This window comes from Lissotriton vulgaris, chromosome 12, assembly GCF_964263255.1.
Source record: "Lissotriton vulgaris chromosome 12, aLisVul1.2, whole genome shotgun sequence".
NCBI lineage: Eukaryota > Metazoa > Chordata > Amphibia > Caudata > Salamandridae > Lissotriton > Lissotriton vulgaris.
The window spans coordinates 724,046,058-724,065,242 of NC_141700.1; positions in this window are offsets into that span (position 1 = coordinate 724,046,058).

The window sequence follows — 19,185 nt, forward strand, 5'->3', positions numbered from 1 at the left end:
TGTGTTTTCATTCCAAATAATGCACCGTCCGTCTATAAGGCTATTACCCGTCTTCATAAGATAGCAGTCAGATACATCAGAATCCAGGCACCTGGACTTGGTCCGGTTGGCTCTGGACTACTATAACAGCTTGGGGATGGAAAATACTGTCACTCCTAGGAATAATTCTACTCGTAGTATTCAGTTGCTGTCTATGTTTACAATGTGGGCCTGCCATATGCGGTCTGAGCGCCACATCCTGCATTCCCCATTCAAGTTCACGTTCAAAATCCCGCCTGAAAAAGGATGAGCAGATGATGCTAACTACACAGATAAATGGATTAATGAAGATTGATGTATCATGAAGGGTCCGTAGGGAACAAGGAGGGAATGAGGTAATTGAAAATTTTATGGTCAGAAATGTTCCCTAACGTGTACCCCACCGACTCCATGTACGAGCTTATGGTGCATGTAACTTCCCTCCTGTACCAGCTATGAAGACGCAAATACATTTGCGTCCAACGTTAACATGTCCTCTTTCAGATCCACCATGAATGGATCGATAATTCAGTTCCTAAGTATGCCTTGCCACCGTCTTTACATGGTGCGCTTTCACGTTTCCTGGCCCTGTGTGAGCTAGGCCCAGATTTCTGTCATCGAGCCTCTTTTCGAAGTCATCTCTGTCTCCTGAACACTGCAGCCTGGATCTGTACCCATGAACTCTGTCCTACTCCCTGCGTGGCGAGCGGTGCCCGGCTCGGCCTGTTCGCCTGCCAAAAACAGTATTTTGCCTTCACGTTATCAGCATAGCCAAGCTCAGCTCCCCGAAAACACATTCCAGTCTAACAAGATAGATAAACAATTCCCCAGCTGCAGAGCAAAGGGCCCGGCCTCTCTGTCTCCGTGCAAGTAATTCATAGCCCCCGTTACCCTGGTGAGCCCATGGCTCCTCACGTTTCACGTAGACACATAGGCACATATGCACGCATTAATAGTCAGTATAGGATAGCCTCTGCCCAAAAGACCTTTCCCTCTAGATAATACGGTTCCCAAACACAAGATATCAGATATGATGTAGGAACGAGTTGATCTGACATGCCAGACTTCTGTCTCTTTCCTCTAGTGTAAATGTCAAGTCCCCTGCACCCTCCAGCTCCACGTCAATTACACGTCATGCAGCTGCGCGCGCATCCTAGCCATAGAATTCTGCTGACATTGCAAGATTCTGCTATGTATCCACCCACTTGTGACACTTTCATGTGACGTTTCTAGAACACACCTCTGTGTACGCCCTAGTGCACGCCTTCTGATCACGTAATTGCTACGCACATATGTTTTTATCTCGTTTCTCTCAGCTGTTACGCCTTCTGTATTGATTTCTATTCTGTGCATTAACTATAAAAGTTGTGTTCTATCAATAAAGTATGCTCTATCCCTTCCTGAACCCCAGTGGTGAAAGGAACATGATATTCCAGTCCGGACCATTCCATTTATGGAATAAAACCCCTTAGAACCCAGACACCACGGATTCTGTCTCTTTATTTATGACTGAGTTATTTTATTGAACTTTACCGCATAGAAATTAGGACGGTAAATTACTATTTACCACAGCATGATGATGAGATGGCGCTGACTTGTCTGGTCATCGAGAGGGAGGAGTCTAGAATGAATCCCAGGTTGCGAGCATGGTCCGTAGGTTTGGGCGCGCTACCCAGGGCTGCTGGCCACCATGAGTCGTCCCAAGCGGAGGGTGATGATCCTAGGATGAGGACTTACGTCTTGTCTGAATTTAGTTTTAGGCGGCTGTTCTTCATCCATTCGGCTACGTCTTTCATCCCTTCGTGTAATTTGGTTTTGGGGGTGTTTGGGTCTTTGGTAAGGGAGAGGATCAGCTGTGTGTCATCAGCATAGGAGATGATGTTGAGGTTGTGTTGGTGTGCGATGGATGCAAGGGGGCTCATGTAGATGTTGAAGAGAGTGGGACTGAGCGAGGAGCCTTGGGGAACGCCGCAGATTATTTCGGTGGCCTCTGATCTGAAAGGGGGGAGGTGGACTCTCTGGGTTCTTCCGGTGAGGAACGATATGATCCAATCCAATGCTTTTCCTTGTATTCTGATGTTGTTGAGGCGTTGTACAAGGGTGCTATGACAGACCGTGTCAAATGCTGCGGAGAGGTCCAGGAGGATGAGGGCAGCTGTTTCCCCGTTGTCAAGAAGTGATCGGATGTCGTCTGTGGCTGCGATGAGGGCGGTCTTGGTGCTGTGTTTGACTCGGAAACCGGACTGTGAGGAGTTGAGGGAGTCGTTAGACTCGAGGAAGGTGGCGAGCTGATTGTTGACGGCCTTCTCTATGACTTTGGCGGGGAAAGGGATGAGCAAGATGGGGCGGTAGTTCTTAAGTTCAGTGGGGTCTGCTGTAGGTTTCTTCAGGAGGGCACTGAGTTCGGCATGTTTCCAGCTTTCCGGGAAGGTAGCAGTGTTGAGGGAGCAGTTGATGATATTCCGGAGGTGGGGTGCGATGATGGAGTCGGCCTTGTTGAAGATGTAGTGGGGGCATGGGTCGGTTGGTGATCCGGAGTGAATGGAGTTCATCAAGCGGATGGTGTCTTCGGTGCTGATCGGGTTCCAGGTGTCAAGGGTGGTGGTGGGGGGCTTCAGTTTGGTGGTAAAGGGGGTGGACTGGTCGCCGAAGCTGTTATGTATGTCAGTGATTTTACTGTGGAAGAACGAGGCTAGAGAGTCGCAGAGGCCTTGAGAGGGAGTGATGTCGTTGGTGTCAGCGCTGGGGTTGGTAAGCTCTTTGACGATGCTGAAGAGTTCCTTGCTGTTGTGGGCGTTGTTGTCGAGTCGCTCCTTGAATGCTGATTTCTTGGTGGAACAGATCAGCTGGTGGTGTTTGCGGGTGGCCTCCTTGAGGGCGGTCATGTTGTCTGTGGTTGGGTTTATTCGCCAGGTTTTCTCGAGGGTGCGGCAGTTCTTTTTGGAGTTCTTGAGGTCGTCATTGAACCAAGAGGCGTTTTTGCTACCTGGCTTGTTGTGTTGCTTTTTCAGGGGAGCTAATTCATCGGCGCAGTGGGTGATCCATTGTGCGAGATTGATGGCTGCTTGATTAGGGTCCGATGATTTAGCGAGAGGGTTTTGGTTTAGCGATGTGGTGAGCTGGTCGGTGGTAAGTTTGTTCCAGTTTCTGCGGGGGACTTGTTGTGGGTGGTGGTGGGTCGTGGTCTTACTGAAGTTGAAATGTACGCAGCTGTGGTCCGTCCAGTGGAGTCCTGTGGCGTGAATGAAGGAGACGTGCTTGCTGGAGGAGAAGATCGGGTGGAGCGTGTGTCCGGCGTAGTGGGTGGGGGTATTCACCAGTTGTTTGAGTCCGAGATTGGAGAAGTTGTCCAGAAGGGTGATGGTATTGTTGTCCTTTTTCTTTTCCAGGTGGAAGTTGAGGTCCCCTAGGAGAATGTAGTCCTCAGAGGAGAGGGCGTGTGGGCTGATGAAGTCAGTGATGTCTTCGCAGAATTGTGTGCGGGGTCCTGGTGGTCTGTAGATGAGGGTGCCTCTGAGCGTGGTTTTGGGGTCGGTGTGTATCTGGAAGTGGAGGTGTTTGGCGGCTGTGAGGGTGTCGTCGGAGCTGGTCGTGATGCGGATGGTTTTCTTGTGGACAATGGCGATGCTTCCTCCTGTTTGGTTGATGCGGTCCTTATGGATGATCTTGTAACCGTCCGGGATGGCTATGGCGATGTCGGGCACTGATGAGGCGTTCATCCAAGTTTCTGTAAGGAAGGCGATGTCCGGCGTGGTGTTGTCTAGTAGGTTCCATAGTTCAATGGTGTGTCTGTGGACCGAACCGGTGTTGAGCAGGATGCATTTCAGGTGGTTGTTGTCGGGGCTCTGTTTGGCGTTTGTGGCTATAGTGTGGGTCTTGAAGCAGTCGAACTTGCAGGATTGGCAGGTGAAGGGCCCATGGGTGCGTCCTGGGGCGGCTAGGTGACAGTCGGGGAGACGGTCGGTGTTGAGTGCAGAGAGGGTTGTGACGTCGTACGTTAGGCAGGCGGAGTGGATTTGCGGGGGGCAGGGGGTCTGGCACTGGGCGCAGTCCAGGCGCGGACGGGTGTAGACGGGCTTACCTTTGGCGCGCCTTCGGCCGCATAGGGCGCGTCCGCTGCGCGCAAAGGCCTTCGACATAAGTGGATAGTGGAGGGGGCGGAGCGAGGCAGGAGCAGCTGGGAGGTGGGAGTAGGGTGGAGAGACGGGCTAGGAGGCACAACAACAACAAAATGGCAGCAACAATCAAAGCGAAACCGGACGAGATTTGGGCACAATCAGGCAAGAGTGGTCTTCAAATTGAAGCAAAGCAACAACGCTACAATGTGGGCAGTGGCACCGGCACAATCAGGCACAAATACCCAAATGAGCGATGCGAGCGATATCGCAATGATATGAGCAATGGTACAATGCGGGCAATATCGCAATGATATGAGCAATGGTACAATGCGGGCAATATCGCAATGATATGAGCAATGGTACAATGCGGGCAATATCGCAATGATATGAGCAATGGTACAATCAGGCACAACCAATTATTGATAGCAATGGGCAGTATAGCGCTACGATACCGGGTTCAGCAGGGAGCATGGCATTAGGCATTTTCGAATGTTGCCTCTCATTTCTTCCCAAGTTTGACAATTTAATTTTAACACTGTTCTTATGGAGCGCCGAGATACCTTCGTGAAGCAGCTCCTCGCTCTAGGCACAAGTCCTCCTATGCTTCTCAATCCCATACAACGCCTTTCTATTGTATGTAGGACGTGGCTCCAGGAACATCACAAAGGTCCCTGTTAATAGTGCATCAGGCGCAGTGACACCAGGTCGTTGGAGTTGAAAAGCCCATGACACCCCCAATTACTGTTGTCATTTACTACTTAACTAGAGGACATGGGTGCATTACCTTTTGCTTGTATTAGGGGCACCAGGTACCCTTTCTGCAGCAGTGGCCAAGATCTCCATAGCGAGGGATTGTCCTACTGTGCAAGTCAGGGGAGGAAGAGCTACAAGGAACTTGGGGGCATATTATCAAGACAGGCGATACAATTATCGCAGTTTTAGCGACAGAAAACTGCCGCTAAAGAGGCGATAATGGGCTTGGTAATATGGTCTATGGAATTCCAATTGAAGTTCATGTTAGATGTCCTTCACATCTAACATGAGCTTCAATTGGAATTCCATAAAGCATAATATCAAGCCCATTATCATCGCTTTAGCAGCAGTTTTCTGCCGCTGAAGCGGCGATAATGTTATCGCTTGTCTTGATAATATGCCCCTTGGTTTAAATAGATGATATCAAAATGTATAAAACAAAAGAATATGGGGGAATGTTATTAAGAAGGGTGTTAAAATTATTGCCACTTTAGCGGCAGGAAACTGCAGTTAAAGTGGCGATAATGGGCTTGATAATATGCTGTTGAGGATTCCCATAGAAGCCCATGTTCATGGAGTGGGATTTCTCTTCTCTAGTATAGACTGCCTTGGATTGTGATAAATATTCTGTGAGTGACCCTGGAGGCGGCCATGTTCTATGTGCAGAATAGGGTCACCAGCCCTGGTGATGTCTACAGAGGCCCGGTGGGTCTCAAGCTCCAGGGCAGTGTTTGTTTCTGCTCACCAGTCTTCAGACTTCTGTCCACTGGGTTCTGCACTTCTACATAGTGGTCAAGTGGCGCAAAGGCACGCGGCACCACCACCAGTCCTGGTCTTTAGCCGGCGGTTCTTTGAACATTAAGGGCCTCATTTGCGAGAAGTGGCGCATCGCTGCGTGAAAGCAGCGATGCGCCAGTTCTCAGTGCGCCCTCCTTGCGACACCAATGATGTGTCATATTTACAATATGACGCATCATGTCGCAAAGAAGGACAGATATGTCAGTATAACTGACGTATCTGTCAGTGCAGTATGTGGCACGTTGCTGGAGTTGTGTCGGAAGCCTGACGCAACTCCAGCTATGTTCCTTTCATATAGGACAAGCCCCATGTGAAAGGGTCTGCATCACCCTTGCGCCTGCGATGAGGCAGGCGTAAGGTTTTGACGCACTGGCGTCCTAGAAGTGGCACAACAAAATCTCATAGATTTCGCTGTACCACTCCTATGACCCTTTCTTTCGGGGGTACACCCACCCAGCATACATTATACGTGGCACAGGCATAATGTAGCGCAGAGGTTTACGAAGTCAACTACCTAGATGTGTCACTTCGTAAATATGGCTCAACATGGCGCATTTATACACCTCTGGTGCATCACAAAACGTGATGCACCGGTGGCGCAAACTTGACGCAGGGGCTCATAAATAAGCCCCTAACTATTTCAAGATACAGTTCAGAAATGACTGCCCTTGAATTCTAGAAAATAGCCTTGAGAAAGTCTAGGAGGATGAAACCCGCGTTGGGCTGTCTTCTTTTTCTATGGAAGGAATAAAAATGGAGTGGCTTGATTTAGCAATGACTGTGGAATATTATTTGGAAATCTGCCAACAAGTCTTTTTGTTGGTACAGTTACACAGAGGATAAAAGTAACAGTGTATAGGTGAACTCTGTTACTTTTCTGGAAATAAATATTTATATTTAGAAATTATTTATTAACAAACACATTAATTATTACATACATATAGTCTATTTACTTCCTAGCCTATAACACCACACAACTCACAACCCACATCAAAAAGAAAAAAAATGTATATAATGAACATAATTAAATATCAAGTAAACAAATATTATTAATTAAAAATCAAATTAAACATATAAAAATGTAATAAACTTTCAACCCTTTACACCTATAATCCCCACAGTAGACATTTAAAAGTAAACTGTAAAAATATTAAATACACAATTAAAACATTTTTCAATTAAAAATCTAATAGTATTTATAAACTAATTATAAAGTAAGCAACATTAATTTACTCCCCACCCAAAACCCTTATAAACCCAAAACCCAAACACAAAAACATTATTAAACAATGACCTTAATTAATTAACAATTAATTAATTATTATTCATTATCAACTAATTATTAATTATTTAAAATAAATGACTTCCCATCTTCTAGCCCTAAAAACCCCACACCCACAGCTAAAATTAATCACACAATTTTCATATGTATTTGTCAATTAGTTAATATTAATTAACAATTAATTAATTACAAAAAAAATACTTCCGCCCCTTTACCTCTACAAACCCCAAAACCTGCCCCTAAAATCTACCCAAACAAAATAAAAACACAATTAACAATATAAAATCTCTATTAAATAATAATAAATAACAAATATTCATTATATTATTATTAATAAATTACTTCCTACTCTATTCCCCTATAAACCCACAAACCTCAAAATGTAATTAAAATAAAATGTATACCTGCTAAAACTTGAACACATATATTAAAAAACATAAACAATCCTTACACAAAAAAATACATCACATACATTTAACATATATACTAAAATACATAACACTAATAACCAAAATCGATATTTTAAACAACTGTATTTTAGCAAATGATATTAATGACTCCTATATTTTTAAAATTGATATTTCTTACCTTAAAGTCGACATTCCTGATCACAATATTCTTGCTGTCGATATTTCTGTGTGACCCTATTTAAAACTCGATATTAGTGTGAGTCGACATTTCCAACTCAATTTTTTGACTGAATACGATAAAGTTGGTGAAAAATAAAAAAAGTAAGGACTGTGTAATACTTATTCCAAAAAGGGATAATCCAAGAAATCCCTGGATCCCTTAAATGCTCAGACTTGGATTTGGTTTGGGAGGGATCTGGAAGGGAAAGACATTTATAAATAATTGATGCTTTAGGACCTGTTTTCAGAAACTCAGTAACTGCAGCCATTGCTCATTTGGTGCGGTTGCACGAACAGAAAGGGGGGAGGGAGGTCTCTCACTTAGGCTATCCTTAATTAACTGTAGATCTTTGAGGAAGCATAGATTTGAGTTATGGGACCTCCTATTGGAAGGTAAAATAGATGCCATATTCCTCACGGAGGCATGGCTGGACACTGACTCTGCGCCTGAAATCCTGGAGGTACTCGCAAAAGGTTAAGGGATAAGAGTCGATAGACAGTCTGGTAGGGGAGGGGGCATCGCAATTGTCTACAAGCATGAAATTCGATGTTCTCTCACACCTGCTGACATAGTTGATGGTGAGGCAGGGTTTTTTACGATCTGCACTGCCACTAACCATGTTGTGAAGGGGCTTTTGGTTTACAGACCCCCGGGACCTCACTCGAGGTTTATACCTAGCCTCATCGACTATCTTGTCCAACCTGCCCTGCAGTATGAAAAATTATTGGTGCTAGGCGATATAAATCTGCATTTTGATGATGCATTTAGTCCGGGGGCACAAGAGCTGCGCCAGGAATTGGAAGTACTGCAACTTAAAAAAAAATCTGTACTACCTACCCATAATTTAGGTCATTTACTCAACCCTATCTTTGCCAACTGGGATGCGTTGGAATTAGAACCTCCGCTTCCGGTGGTGTGGTCAGATCATTTTCTGATCACATTTTGAATAAAATTGTCCTGGTCCAAAATACAGGAGAAAGCTAAGCCCGGTTTGAAAAGAAGGAGGTGGGCGGGTTTTTCATAGGGAGCTTTTGATCTGGCCTTTTTTAAAAGGGCCCCTCCCTTTGGCCACTATGAAAATGGGGTGTGTAAAGATCTCGAGAGCAGTATAATTGATGCTTTGGATTGTACAGCACCTTGGACTATCAAAACATCTATTAATAGAGGTAAATCCTCACATTGGTTTAGTGAAGAGCTACAAACCACTAATAAAATTAGCCTCAAGAGCTACCATTTGCTTATTAGGACGGCAAAGTCAGCTTATTTTAATGGTAGGATTCAAACAGCGGAAAATTCTACTAAAGAGCTGTTTAAGATTTTTTTTTAAAATCTTTATATTATTTTTAGAAAAACAAAGAATAAAAAGGGCGTATCAAGTACAGTACAATCAATTATGAACGTTAAATCAAGCAATGGTAAAATCAGGATATTAGCGGGACATCAATCAGGACACCAAGACCCAACGCTTAAAGTTAATCAAAATACAGGAACAAATGACATTTACGACATACATTCAGTGTGTAGCACTTAGGGTCCGCCCACCCGGTGAATCAGGATATCTAAGCTTGTATAGCCCCTCGATATTGAAGCCGCATGCAGGATAAATTATGGACATCAAAATACACCATAAATAAATCAGAATATTAAAGCTTGTTCTGCCACCCGGTACTGCAATATGAACAGGATAAATGACGGATATCCGTACTTGGAAAACCAAGAAAAGGAAAAGAAACAAAAGAAAAGAAATAAAAAGCACAGCATGCGCAACTCCCCATCCCCCACCCTGCACCCCTGCATAAAGCTTACGCTCAACCCCAACTAGCAGTGTGCCTGTCGCCCCATCTAAACTACATTAACAAAATAGTAAATGGAGGAGTGCCTTGGTACAGGCTCCCGGCCTCTCCCCTCCGCCACATTTGAGCCTCCCCATTTTTTACAGGTTAACTAAATATTAATCAAAACAGACTAAGAGTCGGGAAATCAATTTTCGCCAAGTTCACCCCCATTACTAATATTTTGCAAGTGAGTCCCACACATCCACCAAGCCAATAAATGTCTCTCAACAGTCAGTTGTTCTCAGCCTTGGCCAGTTCGATCAGGAACACAACTATTTTCCAGCCGGCCTGCTGCCTTCTCAAGAGAAAGGAAGGACCAAAGGTATTCGTCTAGCTGCACACGAAAGCAAGCCGGGACCAACTGGGCACTTTCGATCACACTGTCTTTGAGTTCCGCCCGACCCGACAAGAACCCCCGGCAATGTTTCCAGATCAGTTGCTTAGAGTCCGGAAGGGAGGATAGGGCCATGCATTCAGACCACCCTTGAGTCGCAGTTCGATCAATCAGTAGATTAGCACCACACAGGTTTACACCCATCAGAGCTGCCATTAAGTGCCAGGTTTCATCTGGGACCTCCGGCGATCGACTAGCTGTAGTGTCCAGACCATCCCGAATCTCCGGTTTTCGGGGGGGTACGCCGTTGGTTGGTTTGGCTGTTGTGGGCATCTTGGCTATCGGTTTGTCGATCGGTGGGGTAATAGTTGTTCTCGTTAGCCCCAGTTCAGATGTTATAGCGACTAATTTATTTTCCAAGGCTTCGGTGCTCTGGTCCAGGGAAGAATATAACTTTCCGATAGCCGCCATGACAGCCCCGATCGTCGGTACAGCCCCGGCCAGCGCTAATAGCTCTACCATATCGTCGATATTCTTACCAGCCTTGGACAGGATATATCGACCCAAGTGGTGTGTTCGATCTTTCTCGGTCACTTTGGAGGAGCGAGTCTGGTCTGTGATTAGTCCAAACACGGGCGCCATGACGTTCTTTTCGATCGCGGTTTGAGCATCATGTCTAGCAATATAGACCCCGCATTGCTGTAAAGTCACAGTCCGGATATTAATACATCAAGCTGTTGGGAGATGACAGGGTTGTGTTCAGGATTGCGCCCGTGTCCAACAGGCCGGGTCTCAAATAACGTCCGACTCGTCCACCCTCCGGGCTGCGTGAATTGGGGTGATCCAAATATTCCCGCGGTGTTGTTTTACCGCTCCACTTGCGCCACTAATCCGTTCGGATGTTCGCCGCTGGAATTGGGCAAAACTCCACAACCATATCAGTGGACCGGTCCTTCCCGGACATTTATGGCCGATGTTATTCAACTAGTGGCTGGCTTCTCCCATACTTGAGGCCCCGGTTCAGATGCTGATGTAGGCCGCAAACTTCAAGGCGATGTTTCTACGTCCTAAAAGTGGGTGGATCGCTCAGGACCACTCGATCAGGCATCGTTACGATTCATCTGTATGAGGGTGTTGCATAGGCGCAGGATAAATTACAGGATCTTGTGGCAGGATAAGGAGGTCTTCGGAGCCGGGAGCCTAAGCGGCCATCTTGGTCGCCAGCTTGGATCCTTTCTGTTTAAGATCTTTAAGGAAATCTCCTCCTTGGCATCTATCGCAGAGCCCATTGTTAACTCTGATGAGGCATGCAATTGAGTGGCTGAGCACTTTGAAGAGAAGGTCGATAAGATCTGCTCCTCTTTTCCTGTCTCTGCACGTGCTGGAATAAGAGGGGTAAAGGAATCCATGGGTGCCTCCGAAGCACAGGGTTTGTTTGAACTGATTGTGCCCCCCCCCCCGGATATTCTCAAAAAGATTGCCTTTCGCACCAAATCAGGCTCTCCCAGGGAACCAGCCACCCCTAGGCTGCTCAGAGGTAGTATTGATGTACTTGAGCCTTATATTAGACATCTTGTGGAGCTGTCTTTTATCTCAGGAGTGGTCCCGGAAATGTGGAAGGAGGCTGTGGTCCTTCCCTTACAGAAGAAGCCTCATATTAGTATCGATCAGCTGGATAATTTGTGCCCCATTTCTCTGCTCCCATACTTTGCCAAGGTGGCAGAAAGGATTGTGAACACCCAACTTACCGCACATATTGCAAATAATAACCTTCTCCATCCCTCCCAATCTGTTTTTCGAGCTTTCCATTCTACTGAATCGGCTCTACTCAACTCCACCGAGACCATCCGGAAGCTTGTGGACGAGGGGCAGACAGCGGCCTTAATTCTTTTAGATTTAAGTGCCGCTTTCGAAACTGTCGCCCACCATACCTTGCTGTATGATTTAGAGAGTGGGGTGTAGGTGGTAGAGCATTAAAGTGGCTGGAATCCTTTCTATCTGGGCGCAGCTTCCAAGTCATGCAGGGTAGTCACTATTCTAGGAGCATCAAGCTGACACAGGGGGTGCCGCAGAACTCTATTCTGAGCCCTACACTGTTCAATCTTTATGTTGCCCCTCTGGCTAGGATCTCAGATGCTTTCGGGATTAAGGCCTTGTCCTATGTTGATGACACTCAGCTGGTGGTCTCTCTGACCCAAGCCCGGTCGGATGCAGCCTCCAACTTTGTATCCTGCCTCCAAGAACTGGCTGTTTGGATGGCAAAAAATAGCCTAAAACTGAATGGCAGCAAGACCGATGTATTGGTAATAGGGAAGGCTCCATCAGTATGGTCCTCGGGATGGTGGCCGCAGTCACTTGGCTTAAAAAGCTAACTAAATTATGTATCTGTACGAAAAACTTAGTGTGTTGAAAAGCAGAAAATGAAATCTTGCCTGTGGAACTCCCTCAGTGTGAAAGAGTTCCCATCAGTCATCTAACGAGACCGCCCTTCATCATCTGGGGACCCTCAAACTCCGAAGATAAAGTACCCACAGCAGATTGGCAGATGTTATAAGCCTAATCTGGAGCAAACATATCAGTGATGGAAGGAAAGGGGTGGAAAACGTGTCTGTAGACAACTGAGTAGCAGTGCAAAATAAAGTGAAAGTGAATCAGTAATAAGTGAAATAAGTTAAGATTGGGTAGTGACAGGGGAAAAAAACTTTTATTCTGTACCCCTTCAATCCCAAATCAATAAAAAAACAGTGCAAATAGTAGTGTAACAAATAACTACTAATGAGTATCTTAGGTCGACATGTTTCTGCAGACAAACGGAGCCAGGTGGTCTCCTGCTGCTTCCTCAGGACCATTAGTGCTACTGCTATAGATAAAATAGAATGATATCACCTGAATGCGTGATAAGTTACCATCCTCCGGACTTCATAGTACAAGAGTCCATAGGAGAAATCCAGATACATAAAAAAGAAAGACAAACAAAGCACAATCAGTTCCTGTTATTATGTGCTTGAATTTTGAAATCAATTAATCAAATTCTTTTACCAGCTGATACATTGCCAGCTGCACAAAAGGCAATCAACTCTGCCCCACACGTTTATTGTTTCCATGCTCACTCACCTTTGTGGCAGGAAGGAACTGCCCCACCTCACCTGGCTTCAGCTCAGGTACTTGGAGCACCGCTCTAGCGAAGAGAATAAAAGAAATACTATTTACACTACGGGATTTTAATATCCCAGAAACAACATTAATCACCCAGTCCTTCATGGCCCGTACGCGCTGAATAACCTCTCGTAATCATCCTCAGATAGCGAATACTGAATGTGTGGGCCATGCCGTCATTCATATAGACTGTATTCGCCAGTAGGTACTGCCCGTGGTACTATTCACATGGTAAATATCCTCACTCAGTCACATAGCTTCTGTACAGCTTGATTGTGTCATAGGAAAGTGCTTGCTTCATTCGACTTCTATAATAAGTCCATTACTTAGATCACGCTATCAGTCAAACCCTCGTGACCGTAACAGACTCTAAGCCGTTTGAACTCTCACACCAGAATACATTGGCCGCATCATCCACAACCGACCTAGAGACGCTAGAAACGCTGTTCGGAAGGAATATGACCCACTCTCACCTGTCCGTCGGTACCCCGGACGTCCCTCTGGGCTGTCTCTTGGGGAGATACCGACGCGGCGCAATTGCGGCCATTAAGTTCTTTCCGACTTCAGCGTCACCCATGCATATGACGTCATCAAAGCGTCCCGCACTCTGGTAGAAGGGAAATGTAGTTCAATAAACATTCTCTTTGTTATGTTCCGTCGTTAATGCATGAGCCATTGCCTCTCTGGTAATATTTGGTATAGGTTGCGCTGCTTCGACATGCTATGCATGACCCATATGAGTTTTTTTCATTCATTGTTTTTAATGGGTCATCTTTTTTACTAGTGCTATATCTGCGCGTAGTCAGAAAATAGTTAAACGACGGAACGTAACGAAGAGAATGTTTACTGAACTACATTTCCCTCCTACCCGAGTTCCTTCCGAACAGCGTTTCTAGCGTCTCTAGGTCGGTTGTGGATGATGCGGACAATGTATTCTGGTGTGAGAGTTCAAACGGCTTAGAGTCTGTTACGGTCACGAGGGTTTGACTGATAGCGCCAACTAAGTAATGGACTCATTATAGAAGTCGAGTGCAGCAAGCACTCTCCTATAACACAATCAAGCTCTACAGAAGCTATGTGACTGAGTGTGGATATTTACCATGTGCATAGTACTGATATGTTCGCTCCAGATTAGGCTTATAACATCTGCCAATCTGCTGTGGGTACTTTACCTTCAGAGTTTGAGGGTCCCCAGATGATGAAGGGCGGTCTTGTTAGATGACTGATGGGAACTCTTTAACACTGAGGGAATTCCACAGGCAAGATTTCATTTTCTGCTTTTCAGCACACTAAGTTTTTCATACAGATACATAATTTAGTTAGCTTTTTGACCCACTGCTATTCTTTGTTGGTGTAATTGTGTAGTCAGGGGCTATAGCAGGTCTGGTCGTTTAATTTCCCCTAGGACCCTCCACCCTCAGTGTTTTGTTGTCGCAGTCACTTGACCCCACTCCTACCCAGTGCGGGCAAGCTAGGAATCTTGGGATTTGGATGGACAATAAGTTGTCCGTAGACTACCGGGGAACATCCGTTACACCGCAGTTCTCTTACGACACAACTTTTACAACGCAAGTTGTAACAACCAATTGCGCTGGGGGGCGCTCCAGGATATTAAATAGTTTAATTTACTATCCAACTCCTTCCCTACTATCCACAGGGAATGGAGTTGGAATAGTAAATTAAACTATTCACTATCCAGCCCACAACAACGCAAATCGTGGTAACGACTTGCATTGTAAAACATGCGTCGTAAAGTACTGCGATGTAAAACATCACGTTGTAACAACATACATCCTCGACTACCATACCAGACGGGTGGCAGGCGCCTGTTTCGGTATTCTGAGGGGACTACGGAAAACCTTGGACACCCTAACCACGTCATCCAGAAAAATCCTTGTGCATGCTCTGTAACCTCACGCCTAGATTATGGCAACCTGCTATACCTGGGCGCTAATGTTAAATGTTTGCAATATCTGCAGTGCATTCAAAGTGCAGCAGCAAGGCTAGTTCTTATGCTCCCGAAAAGGGCCTCTGCCACTGGTGCACTGGCCTCCCTACATTGGCTCCCCATTAGGGAAAGAGTAAAGTTTAAGGCCTTGTGCGTGAGCCATCGGATTATACAGAGAAAGGGACCAAAATACCTGCATGATTTCCTAACCCCCTATCTTCCGTCTAGACTTTTAAGGTTAAGTGGGAAAGGGAAGGTGCATGTTTCTAGAATTCGGAGAGCAAAAATGGGCAGCCGCTGGTTCTGTTATCTGGCAGCCCAGCTGTGGAACTCGCTCCCTCAGGCACTCCGGCTGGAGTGCTCTGAATCTACCTTCCGGAAGGGTCTTAAAACGAATCTGTTTCCTGCCTTCTAATTTGATTTTGATCTGTTGAGCTGACTGTTGAATGTTGTTGTCTTTTGCTCCGTAGCACGGGGACACACTGGCATCAGTGTAACCAGGCGCTTTACAAATGTAATTATTGTTATTTTTATTATTAACTGTTTTGCTCGCACAATCATGAGCACTCAATTGCAGAATTTATGTCAGTAGAGAAATACAGGAGCAGCTGGAAATCACGTGCGATGGAGTGTTACGCTTAAAACTAATAGTTATGCTCATAAAATATTCAAAGTTCCTTACACAGACACAAAGCACCTATGCCACATTGATGATTGCACGAGAGTTTGCCTAAGAGCTAGAGCGGTTTACCTCAAATCTGGGGAGCTGAGTTTATGTCTCAGCAAAATCCTGTGATTCTGGGCAAATCTCTTAATCTTCCTGTGCCTAACAAAAATTAATGAGTCCTGCTGTAGTGCAACCGGTGCTCGGGTAAAGCGCTCTGATACCCAATACCTTCAGGTCAAGTTCTTGCTATATAAAACTCTGTGAAATAAAAAATAAAAAAATGCAGTTTTTCATTTTGATCCTTTCTAGCATGCAACTGAGCTACAACTTCCTGAGGAAGTCAGATTGTCCTCACATAAGGTGGAACTTTACTTAATTCCAGAGCTATCATGCTTTGCTATACAATTAATCTTACTTAAGAAAACCGTCAGAACATGGATTTGACAATCAGTCTTTTATGTTAATCATGTGTGACTTTTATCTGAGTTTCTAAAACAATATCACCTTACAAAATCAAGAATAAACTATTCAGCTTTGGTACCCTCGGAAAATGAAGGCCAAAAGGATATATATATATTTTTTTACATATCAATAACCTTGCAGCACTATTTAGTTTTAAAGATAACAGCAATATTTGTCACGGTGCTTTCAACGTCACCTATAAATCCCTTAGGCATTGATGGTCACCTAACATAACTTTACATGCAGGTGGAATGATTAAAACATTTTTGTTTTACTATTTTCTCACCAAGCCTGAGAGAAATGTTTTAATGCACTAGCAAGATTTGAAAATTTCACATAATGCAACATCTACGCATTTCGTTGGTGGGAAATTATGGGCCATATTATCAAGAAGGGCGATAACATTATTGCCGCTTTAGCGTCAGGAAACTGCCTCTAAAGCGGTGATAAGGGGCTTGATAAAATGCCCTTGTGAATTCCCATAAAGACCAGGTTATGGTGTGAAGGACATCAAACCTGGGGGCATATTACCAACAACTAGCGATAATTATCGCTATGTTGGCTTAGCGGCAATATTTTTATCGCCGAGCTGCGGCGATTTTTATCGCTTAGGAACCTTGCTATTATCAAGGTTTATCTCCTAAGCGATAAAAATCGGCCGAAATGCATGAATATCGCTGAAAAGTCAGCGATATTCATGCATTACCGAGCTAATGCTCTTAGCCATGTTATCCACCTACCATTGGATAACATGGCTAAGAACTGCTCTGGGGCAGGTGTTAGCTTTTGTAGATATTCGCCTTAGCGCGAATATCTCCAAAAGTTGGTAATAGGATACAGCGATGTTAGCGACTGTTTCCAGTCGCTAACATCTTGGCACGCCCACTTTGCATGTCATTAGTGATAAATTTCACTCACATGCAAATCGGGGCCCAAGATGGTCGCTATCTCCTACTAGCTGTCGCTAACTGGTGTTAGCGACAGCTAGGTAATAGGGGGATAATTTTATCTCCGCTTTCGTGGCTTTCAAAGCCAAAAAAGCGGAAATAAACCCCCTTGATAATATGCCCCTTGGTCTTCTATGGAAATTCACAAGGGCATATTATCAAGCCCCTAATCGCCTCTTTAGCAGCAGTTTCCTGCCGCTAAAATGGCGATAATGTTATCGCTATTCTTGCTAATATGGCCCAATGTTCCCACAATTTTACACACTGGAGAAATATTTTCCTTGAGCCAGTACCCTCTCTAACCTCAGAATTTTTTTTACTTTTCAATTTTCACAGTAGCTACCATGAAGTGACTACTACACAATTTCAGATTATTTTCACACATTTTTGTGAAACTGTAGTTCTCATCAAATGAGCTAACTGACTAGACCAGTGCAAAGGTCATATTTCGAGTAAGTTGGACCAATTTCGGAAATGATTTATCTCACGTTTTCATAATGATTCCTTAGCCAAGTAGTAAGTGCTGAACAGGCCACAGGGGCCATCTGGACAACCCCAGTGGGTTGAGGGACCGGAGATGTGTTAACGCTGAAAGGATGGGAAATGTTTAGTCTTACTAAGCACCAAATAGAATTGAAAAATTGGAGTTCATTTTCCAAACAGTCGTGTACAGGATTTGAATCTGCGAGATAATAATCGTTCTTTATACTGTGTTAGGCCCTGAACTATTTGATGATACTTTTCAGAACTGATTGCATACACTTTTATTTCCTGAGAGTTAGCTGTCAGTACAGCTCTGCACGTGGAGATCTATGCCATGAACTCGCAGTTACTGATGCATTTATCTCGCCCCTCCCTCTCGTGATATCATTCCCTCACCTCTCCTTGGTTCTGTGTCCACCCTGTCCCAGACACCCTTTTCCATCTGAGTGACATTATTAGCTCCCTTCCTCTCCCAGTGGGTGTTATTAAAGAAAACGGCCTTGCACAATTTTAATACTGTGACGGGATAAATCATTTGCTATAAAAAAAAAATATTGTAGTAATATTCCATTTTATTATTAGATCAGAAAAAAATAGCTGCGTTGGCCCGGAATCGAACCCGGGTCAACTGCTTGGAGGGCAGCTATGCTCACCACTATACCACCAACGCTTGCTGGAGAACTAGTTGTCAACATTTATTATTAGAAGGTGATCCAAGCCCACAAGGTTGTGTGAGGGTGCAATTGTGGATCTTTAGTATACCATACAGGCACAGAATTTTCTTTCCAATGACCCTTCCAAGACCCTTAGTCTGTCCGCTTCTAGCAGCCCCTCCTCGGGCTGAGCTCAGCTGACTGGAGCCGTCATCTTCACTCCAGAGAAACCAGCTGCGTCCTTCAGCCAGACCCCGCAGGTCCCCGGATGCTGATTGCAGCTTGAATCCTGTCCTAGGACAGGGAACTCCAGCGATCTCGAAGAACGGGTTAATGCAGAGCAGCGCCGTAGGGTGACCAACCGTCCGTAAATTTCACGGACAGTCCGTAATTTCGGCCGTCTGTCCGTTGTCCGTGAAGGATCTTTTAACGGACGCCATTTGTCCGTAATTTTAACCGGCACCTGTCGCAACTCCCTGAAGCTGGCGCAGCTTCCACCCACCTCTCTTCTTGACTCCGATGCTGAGGTCGGGTGTCACAGACTCCGAGGCAGCACAAAAGCTCACATACCCAGCAGCATTGGAGAGGCGCAGCGGGGTGGCAATCCTCACACCTCCAGCCCTTGATGAGCTGTTAAAAGGTGACAGAGAGGGGGGGAGGGGCGGCAGCTTCAGGAGCAGGGGCATCTATTCAGATGCAAACAGCCCTGAATGCGCCATGTCTCCGCGATTTAGAGGGGCTTCACACATTCCATTTCTGCCCAGGGCCCCAAGTAATAACGTGGCAAAGAAAATTTCTCTGAGGTGATAATATTAAGCCATACGCGTCATTACTTCTAAGATTTCCACTAATCAGTGAGCAGCGGTAAAATAAAGTAGCAGCGTGCAAATTGGTCCGATCACATCTCAGGCAATCCCTTTTTGCTGTAGTCGGGATGGGGCTGAGTCAGTCAATTGCCAGCAGGGCTGGAACTGAGGCAAGGGAGGGGGTGGCGGCTGAAATGGGGCGAGTGACTCACCATAGAGAGCACTGCAAGGAGGAAAAGAGCAGGTGACACAGTGACAGTCCGCCTTTGGTCTGGCAGTACGTATAGATTCATTT